This window comes from Chlorocebus sabaeus, chromosome 2 (assembly GCF_047675955.1).
Source record: "Chlorocebus sabaeus isolate Y175 chromosome 2, mChlSab1.0.hap1, whole genome shotgun sequence".
In the NCBI taxonomy this organism is placed as follows: Eukaryota; Metazoa; Chordata; class Mammalia; order Primates; family Cercopithecidae; genus Chlorocebus; species Chlorocebus sabaeus.
Window position 1 is genome coordinate 55,913,143 of NC_132905.1, and position 9,817 is coordinate 55,922,959.

The following is a 9,817-nucleotide window of genomic DNA, read 5'->3' on the forward strand; positions in this document are numbered from 1 at the left end:
TAAAAGGAAGACACAAAATATTCTTGTGGCATTGGAACTGTGCAGTATCTTGACTGTGGTGGTTGATATACAAGCCTACATTGCGTGGTGAAATTGTATAGAACTAAGTACACACACACACATACACACAAAAATGAGTACAGGTAAAATGGGGTAAATCTGAATAAAAGCTGTGGATTGTTTCAATGTCAATATCCTGCTTGTGATATCATACTCTAATTCTGTAAGATTTACAGTAGGAGAAGACAGGAAAAGGGCACACCACTGCCTATGAATTTGTATTATCTCAAAATTAATAATTTAAATAATCATTAGTTACAGTAAGAAAATGACTAATAACAAAAGTCAGGATAGTAGTGACTACCAGGGGGAGAGGAAAGGGTATACACAAGGAGTGTCCCAACACAAAGAAAAGATACATGTTTGAGGTGATGAATTTCCTAATTACCCTGATTTGATCATCACACATTGTATACATCTATCAAAATATCACAGGTACCCCCAAAATATGTACAACTATCATATGTCAATAAAAAAATTCAACAAAATGGCCAGACGCGGTGACTCACGCATGTAATCCCAGCACTTTGGGAGGTAAAGGTGGGCGGATTACTTGAGGCCAAGAGTTCACCAACATGGCAAAACCCTGTCTCTACTAAAAAGAAAAAATTAAAAGTAAATTCAACGATCCCTCCCCGCCCCCTGGGCCGCTCCGCCCCCTGGGGTGACTCGGTACTGAGAGTCCCTGGAGAAGACGCCGCGGTCGCCACCTCTTCTGTCCAGGCCTCGGCCTTTCTGAGCGTCTCTGCTTCTTCTCCCAGATCTTCTTCTCCTTCAGTTTGGAAGCCAGTGGCGTCGCGGCCACCCTGCCGGGCTCTCTGTGAGGATGGTGGGGGTAAAGCCCGTCGGGAGCGACCCGGAATTCCAGCCAGAGCTGAGTGGCGAGGGCTCCAGACTCGCCGTGGTCAAGTTCACCATGAGAGGGTGCGGGCCATGTTTGAGGATTGCCCCAGCATTCAGTTCTTTGAGTAATAAATATCCACAGGCTGTTTTCTTGGAAGTCGATGTACGTCAGTGTCAGGGAACAGCTGCAACAATATATCAGTAACACCTACATTTTTGTTTTTTCGAAATAAAGTGAGAATTGATCAATATCAAGGAGCAGATGCTGTGGGATTAGAAGAAAAAATCAAGCAGCACTTAGAAAATGACCCTGGAAGCAGTGAAGACACAGATATTCCAAAAGGCTATATGGATTTCATGCCTTTTATTAACAAAGCTGGTTGTGAATGTCTTAAGGAAAGTGATGAGCATGGATTTGACAACTGTTTAGGAAGACACGACCTTCTTGGAATCTGACTGTGATGAACAACTACTTATTACTGTGGCATTCAATCAACCTGTTAAGCTTTATTCCATGAAATTTCAAGGACCAGATAACGGTCAGGGCCCTAAATATGTAAAAATTTTTATCAACCTACCCCGATCTATGGATTTTGAAGAGGCAGAAAGAAGTGAACCAACTCAAGCTCTGGAACTGACAGAGGATGATATTAAAGAAGATGGCATTGTTCCACTTCCTTATGTTAAGTTTCAGAATGCTAACAGTGTAACTATATTTGTTCAGTCGAATCAAGGTGAAGAGGAAACAACCATAATTTCATATTTTACTTTTATTGGTACTCCAGTCCAGACAACAAATATGAATGACTTCAAACGAGTAGTTGGCAAAAAAGGAGAAAGCCACTAACGTGCAAAAGACACTGGACAACCATATTGCAATCAGATCTACAGCTCCTGGATAATTGCTTGATTCTCGCCGGAGACTGTCAATGTTTCATTCATTGCCATGACCAATAAATCATTGCTTTTGTTCAGATGGTATCACTAGAGTTTCCATTGTAATCTTGACACATGCAATTGTAAATTAAAGTCACTATTTTTGCCAAGCTTAATAAATAAATAAATAAATAAATAAATAAATAAATAAATTCAACAAAGCTCACTGACTCGTTGAGACGACCCTGGCCCTATTGACTGCTGACGCTGTGCTCCAGCCTTCTCAGTTGGCGGACTCAAGATCTGTTTGGGACCTGGGTTGTCTGGTAAGAGTCAGACTTGATAGCAACCCCCCTTTCTAGGTTGAACCTTATGTCCCGTTCCTTTTGGTAGATCTAATGGATTACTGTTCTGCAGCCAGTTCTTCATGTGGTACCTGTTAGGCCAGTCCTGGGGGAGGCATGCTCCTCTTTCTTTGCCACAGAACAAACACTAGTCAGTCTTGCAAAGCCTTTCTTTCGCTTTAAAGTGAGATTAAGTTAATTCCAATTTGGTTAAAAACTTCCTAAAAGAGAAAATTTAGTCTACTGATTTGGAATAGGTAAATGGACTTTAAACTTTCTTTAAAGTTGGTAGGTACTGTTAGATTATAGTCTTGAGGTTCATGTGAAACCAGTGTTACCTTATTTTGATTTCCTTGATCAGTTCAGGGCCTGAAACGTCTGCGATGGGGGAGGCAAAAGAATTCAAAATGTTCTGTATGAAAGCATTTTTCACCAAAATGAGCTTCATCCCTCTATGCCAAACACACACACTAAAGGAAATAGGGAAACAGCCTTTTTATTTTATTTATTTTTTTGAGAGGGAGTCTCATTCTGTTGCCCAGGCTGGAGTGCAGTGGTGCCATCTTGGCTCACTGCAACCTCCGTCTCCTGGGTTCAAGCGTTTCTCCTGCTTCAGCCTCCCAAGCAGCTGGGACTATAGGTACATGCCACCACACCCAGCTAATTTTTGTATTTTTGGTAGAGATGGAGTTTCACCATATTGGCCAGGCTGGTCTCAAACTCCTGAGCTCAAGTGATCTGCCCGCCTCAGTCTCCCAAAGTGCTGGGATTACAGGCATGAGTCACCATGCCCAGCTGAAACTGCCTTTTTATTTCTCCTTACCATGTATAAGTTCAGTCATTGTCTTGAACACTGTCTCAAATACCTGTTTTTTGTTTTGGGTAGTATCTTCTCTGAATAAGAAGCCGAACTTTCCATAGAGAGGCCCTGGAGTCTAAAATTATCAGAAAATTAATTTAATTGTGTCTTCTATTATGATCTCTTGTTCTGACAATAAGAATCCTTATTACTGTCTCAAAACAACAACAACAACAACAACAACAACAACAACAACAACAACAACAAAAATCCCAAGGAAAGACAAAGAGAGGCTGGGTTTTCAAAAAAGTTTGACAAAAATCCCAAGGAAAGACAAAGAGAGGCTGTGGTTTCAGGCTGGTAATGTTGGATTTCTAAACCAGGAAAGTAAGAAAAAGTATTATTATTATTATTATTTTGAGTTGGAGTTTTGCTCTTGTTGCCCGGGCTGGAATGCAATGGCATGATCTCAGCTCACTTCAACCTCTGCCTCCCATGTTCAAGCGATTCTCCTGCCTCAGCTTCCCAAGTAGCTGGGATTACAGGCTAATTTTTTGTATTTTTGGTAGAGACGGGGTTTCATCAGGTTGGTCAGGCTGGTCTCAAACTCCTGACCTCAAGTGATCCACCCACCTTGGCCCCCCAAAGTGCTGGGATTACAAGCATGAGCCACTGTGCCCCGCCAGAATAATTATTATTGTTTCACTGTGTATATATACATAATACACACTCTTGTCTGTAAAATATATTTTACGACAATTTTTTTTGAGGTATAATTGACAAGAATTATATACATTCAAGGTATAGGTGATGGTTTGCTATACATATACACTGTGAAATGATTACTTTAGTCAAGCTAATTAACATATTCATCACCTCACAGAGATACATGTGTATGTGTGTATGTGTGTGGGGAGAATACTTAAGATATCCCCCACTAGCAAATTTCAAGTATACAATACAGTATTATTTACTATAGTCACTATCCTGTACATTAGATCTCTAGAGCTTATTCATCTAATTACAGAAAGTTTGTAACCTTTGGTCAACATCATCCCTTTTCCCCCACCCCATCCCCCTGGTAACCGCCCTTCTACTTTCTGCTTCTATGAATTTGACTTTTTAAGATTCCACATGTAAGCGAGATCATGCAATATCTGTACTTCTCATCCTCCAGGTTCATCCATGTTGTAGAAAATGGCAGAATTTCCTTCTTTTTTAAGGCTGAATAACATCCCATTATATGTGTATATTATATATATATATTTACGTTTATATATTATATATTAACAAGCCACGAAATAAAGGTATATATCCAAAGGAAATATATATTATATATAATAAATAAAATATAGCCAGGCGTGGTGGCTCATGCCTGTAATCCCAGCTACTCAGGTGGCTGAGGCAGGAGAATGGCTTGAACCCGGGAGGCAGAGGTTGCAGTGTGTGGAGATCATGCCATTGCACTCCAGGCTGGGAGATAGAGTGAGACTCCATCTCAAAAATAATTAATTAATTAAAAAAATATATATATACACTATGTAATATATACACATGTTCTTTATCCATTCATCTGTGGATGAACACTTCAGTTGTTTCTGTATCTTGGCTACTGTGAATAATGTTGCGGTGAACACGGGATATCTCTTTGAGATACTGATTTTATTTCCTTTGGATATATACCCAGAAGTAGGACTGCTGGATCATATGGTAGTTCTATTTTTATTTTTTTGAGATACCTCCCTACTTTTTCCACAATGGCTGTACCAATTTACATTCCCACCAATAATTTCTGAGGGTTCCCTTTTCTCCACATCCTTGCCAACACTTGTTATTTGTTGCCTTTTTGGTAATAGTCACCCTAACAGTTGTGAGGTGATATCTCATGGTGGTCTTGATTTGCATTTCCCTGATGATTAGTGATGTTGACTACATCACTGTTAGTCATTTCATGTACCTGTCAAGCCAGTTTGTATGTCTTCTTTGGAAAAATGTCTATTCATGTCCTTTGCCCATTTTTTAATTGGGTTATTTGGGGGTTTTTTGTTATTGAGTTGCATGACTTCCTTATTTATTTTGGGTACACACTTATTGAATATATGATTTGCAAATATTTTCTCCTGTTCCATGGGTTGCTTTCTCCTTTTGTTGATTGTCACAATAATTTTATTTATTTATTTTTTTGAGACAAGGTCTCACTCTGTTGCCCAGGCTGGAGTGCAATGGCATGATCTTGGCTCACTGCAACCTCCACCTCCCAGGTTCAAGAGATTCTCCTGCCTCAGTCTCCCGAGTAGCTGGGATTACAGGCACCCACGACCACACCGGGTTAATTTTTGTATTTTTAGTGGAGACAAGGTTTTACTATGTTGGCCAGGCTGGTCTCAAACTCCTGACCTCAGGTGATCCACCTGGCTCGGCCTTCCAAAGTGCTGGGATTACAGGTGTGAGTCACTGCGCCTGGCTGTCACAGTAATTTTTAAAAGAGAAAACCCAATCAGCATAGTGGGCATGCATCATGCTTTTAGGAACCTGCTGCACACCTTTATGCTTGGGCAATTTTACACTTATGAATTCACTTCCTCACAACAGAGTCTGCAAATTACTTTCCCAGACTCCATGCTACTGAGTGCAAGCGTGTGACCCAGGTTCTATGACAAAGATTTTCCCATAGACTCCAGTTAAAAACAAACAACATAAACAACATGAATCAAGAGGAGCTGCCAGCGTCTGCTGGAGCAAGGGCGATGGGGAGAGACGTCCGCAGCTGGGAGGGTGCTGTGGCCAGGTTCCTGGTGGTCGAGCCCTGTGTTCAGCAAGAATGGTAGTTAGTTACTGAGGCATCCTGGCCAGAGATGGCAGAGACAGACGCCCTCACAGGAGTGGCCTGCACTTTAATTTGAGCATCGATTCAGGACGCTCCCTTCCAAGATGGAGTCTCCATCTCCCGAGATTCCATGAACTACCTAGCAGTGTTTAACACGTTCCTTTTCTGATTCAACTGGCTGCAGCGGGTTCTGCTGCCACATCTTGGGTCATCGATTCTGCCATTGGTGTCCTAGGACAGCATTAAGACCTTCAGGTGTCTTCTGATGGAGGACAAGATCATGGTGTCTCATCATCCCCAACCCATCGTAATTCAAAATAAAAGCAATGCTAAACCACAAAATATGTACTTGTCTTCTTTTTTTTTTTTTTAGATAGAGTCTCACTCTTGTCACCCAGCCTGGAGTGCAATGGTGTGATCTCAGCTCACTGCAACCTCCACCTCCTGGGTTCAAGCAATTCTCCTGCCTCAGTCTCCCCAATTACAGGCATATGTCACCATGCTGCTTAATTTTTGTTTTTTTAATAGAGATAGGGTTTCACCATATTGGCCAGGATGGTCTTGAACTCCTGACCTTAGGTGGTCTGCCCGCCTCAGCCTCCCAAAGTGCTGGGATTACAGATGTGAGCCACCGTGCCTGGCCTATGCTTATCTTAAATCTCCACTTTCTAGGCTACTTTGCAAGGTTCTGGTTAAACTCATCAAAGCAGACTCTCTCTCTCTCTTTGTCTCTCTCTCTCAGCCCCTCTCCTTTGTCCTCCTGCTTTTTTGGTGTCCTAAATTTATGCCTAATCTGCCTCTAGTCCTGCACTGTCCAAATGGGAACTGCAGTTGGTTACATGTGGCTGCTGGCTATTGAGCCAACTTGACAGGTGGGTAGTAAAGAGTAAAATACACACCAGATTCCAAATATTTAACATGAAAAAAATAATGTAAAACATTCACCGTTTGTATATTCATTTACATGTTGAAATGATAGTGTTTTGGATACATCAGGGTAAATAAAATATATTACTAAAATCAATTTTTTAAACTTTTATTTATTTTAAATTTTTTTAAGAGATGGGAATCTCACTATGTTGCCCAGGTTGGAGTCCAGTGGCTATTCACGGGCACAATCACAGCTAACTGCAACCTTGAGTTCCTAGGCTCAAGGGATTCTCTTGTTTCAGCCTCTCTAGTGGCTGGGACTACAGGGCCGTGCCACCATGTGTGGCTCTTTAAAAAACTCTTTGTGTGGATACTAGGAAATTTAATAATACACCCATGGTTCACATAGTCTGTCCTTCCTTCCTTCCTTCCTCCCTTCCTTCCTTCCTTCCTTCCTCCCTCCCTTCCTTCCTTCCTTCCTTCCTTCCTTCCTTTTTCTCTTTTTCTTTTCTCCTTCCTTCCTTCCTTCCTTTTCTCTTTCTTTTCTTTTCTCCTTCCTTCCTTTTCTCTTTCTTTTCTTTTCTCCTTCCTTCATTCCTTCCTTCCTTCCTTTCTTTCTCTTTCTCTCTTTCTTTCTCTCTCTCTCTCTTTTCTCCCTTCCCTCCCTCCCTCCTTCCTTCCCTCCCTTCCTTCCTTCCTTCCTACCTTCGTTCCTTCCTTCCTTCTTCCTTTCTTTCGAGATGGAGTCTCATGCTGTCACCCAGGCTGGAGTGCAGTGGTGCAATCTCAGCTCACTGCAACCTCTGCTTCCTGGGTTCCAGTGATTCTCCTGTCTCAGCCTCCCAATTCGCTGGGATTACAGGCACCCTCCACCAAGGCTAAGTTTTTGTATTTTCAGTAGAGACAGGGTTTCACCATGTTGGCCAGGCTGCTCTCAAACTCCTAACCTCATCATCCGCCTGCCTTGGTCTCTGGAAGTGCTGGGATTACAGGTGTGAGCCACTGCGCCTGGCTGTTCACATTGTATTTCTACTGGACAGTGGTTCTAGACTATTTCGACTGGCATGAAGAGCCTGTATTGTTCCGGAATGCTCACTTCAGGTAGTCCTCAAATGTTCCTGATTAGCATTTGATTGAGTGGGGGATGAGAGGGAGATTGCACTGAAAGGCCAGTGACTTGGCTTTGAAACCTGGCTCGGCTACTGACAAGCTCTAGGGATGTAGTGGCTCAATCCAGTCTGAAAGCCTCAAAAGCAGGGAAGCTGACAGTGCAGCCTTCAGTCTGTGGCCAAAGGCCCTAGAGCCCCTGGCAAACCACTGGTGCACGTCCAAGAGTTCAAAGGCCGAGGAACCTGGAGTCTGATGTCCAAGGGCAGAAGGAGTGGAATGGAGGATCCAGCATGGGAGGAAGATGAAAGCCAGAAGCCTCAGCAAGCCAGCTCATCCCACCTTCCTCCACCTGCTTTGTTCTAGCCCTGCTGGCAGCTCGTAGATGGTGCCCACCTATGCTGAGGGTGGGTCTTCCTCTCCCAGTCAACCGACTCAATGTCAGTCTCCTCTGGCAACACCCTCACAGACACACCAGAAACAGTACTTTACCAGCCATCTAGGCATCCTTCAATCCAGTCAAGCCAACACCTGATATTAGCTATCACACTAGGAAAATCAAATTGGATAATATTTGTGTATGTGCTTGTATGAAGAATTATGCTACTGTTCAAATAACAAGGCTGGGCACAGTGGCTCACACTGTAATCCCAGCACTTTGAGAGACCAAGGCAGTTGGATCATTTGAGGTCAGGAGATCGAGATCAGCTTGGCCAACATGGTGAGACCCAGTCTCTACTAAAAATACAAAAATTAGCCAAGTGTGGTGGCATGGTGGCACACGCCTGTAATCCCATCTACTCAGGGGGCTGAGGTAGGAGAATCACTTGAACTCAGGAGGTGAAGGTTGCAGTGAGCTGAGATTGTACCATTGCATTCCAGCCTGGGCAGCAGAACAAGCCTCCGTCTCAAAAAAAAAAAGACAATGACCAATGTTAATCAAGTGCTCTTCGTGATCTAGCTACTGGGTAATACACTCTGGGATATTGTTCCCTAAGCAACCCTTGTGGGAGAGAAGTACTCTTTTCATACCCATTTCTCAAGTGAGAAAACAAAGGATTAGAAAGGTCAAAAGTCCCTGCTTTTAAGCTCTTCATTAGAGATACACAAATTTTATCTATTTATTTATTTATTTGTTTGTTTGTTTGTTTGTTTTGAGACAGAGTCTCGCTCTGCCACCCAGACTGTAGTGCAGTGGCATGATCTCAGCTCACTGCAACCTCTGCCTCCCGGGTTCAAGTGATTCTCCCTCCTCAGCCTCCCCAAAAGCTGGGATTGGGATTACAGGTGTGGGACACTATGCCTGGCTAACTTTTGTATTTTTAGTAGAGATGGGGTTTCACTGTGTTGGCCAGGCTGGTCTTGAATTCCTGAGCTCAAGTGATCCTCCCTCCTCACCTTCCCAAAGTGCTGGGATCACACACATGAGCTACCACGCCCAGCCAATACACAGGATTCTAAGAATGTGCATTCTGAGTTTAGCAGGAATGCGCAGCGTGTTCATCAGGGCCCCCAGTCATGCCAGGTGGGGGACCCCCTTGCCTGAGGCTCCTCTGTCTGTAAACACACTCAGAATTTTCCAAGAACAAGATATCAGTGTCTTCTCCATGCTAACAAGCTCTGCATGTTCTGGACACAATTGTGTCTGGGGAAGCATTGGAAAGGAAGGGTCTACCAGCTTGAAGTTTACCTGAGGAAGACATCTGGCGTTTTCCCATCCCTCTGGCATTCATCCCTCATCTTCCAGTAACTGAACTCTCATTTTCTTGGGAAATTGCTTCTTTCCTACTCTCATGATGTTCTAGATGGGCCAGTTCCACCCCTCCTAGCAGAGGTGGGAATTTTACCCAGCTAATTAGAACCCTCCACTATCTTGGCCATGGCGATTGTTTCAAGGACAGATGTGACATCCAAACAGAGCCAACTCTGTAGGTGAGCTGCTGTGGAGACTCCCATCCCTCCGAGGTTGAAGAGAGGACATGATACAAGCTTAGGGTTGGCAGCTACCTCTGCCACCAGCAGCTGCCTGCAGACGATGCCAACAGAGGAAAGTGGAGAGTGCAAGGGTGGGCCCACAAAACTGTGCTGGAT

At 43.3% G+C, this 9,817-nt stretch overlaps 1 pseudogene; it reads left to right on the forward strand.

The window, feature by feature from the left end:
• Positions 1 to 763: 763 nt before the first annotated feature.
• LOC103214813 (thioredoxin-like protein 1 pseudogene) lies at positions 764 to 1,884 on the forward strand (annotated as a pseudogene).
• The last annotated feature ends 7,933 nt before the right edge of the window (positions 1,885 to 9,817 follow it).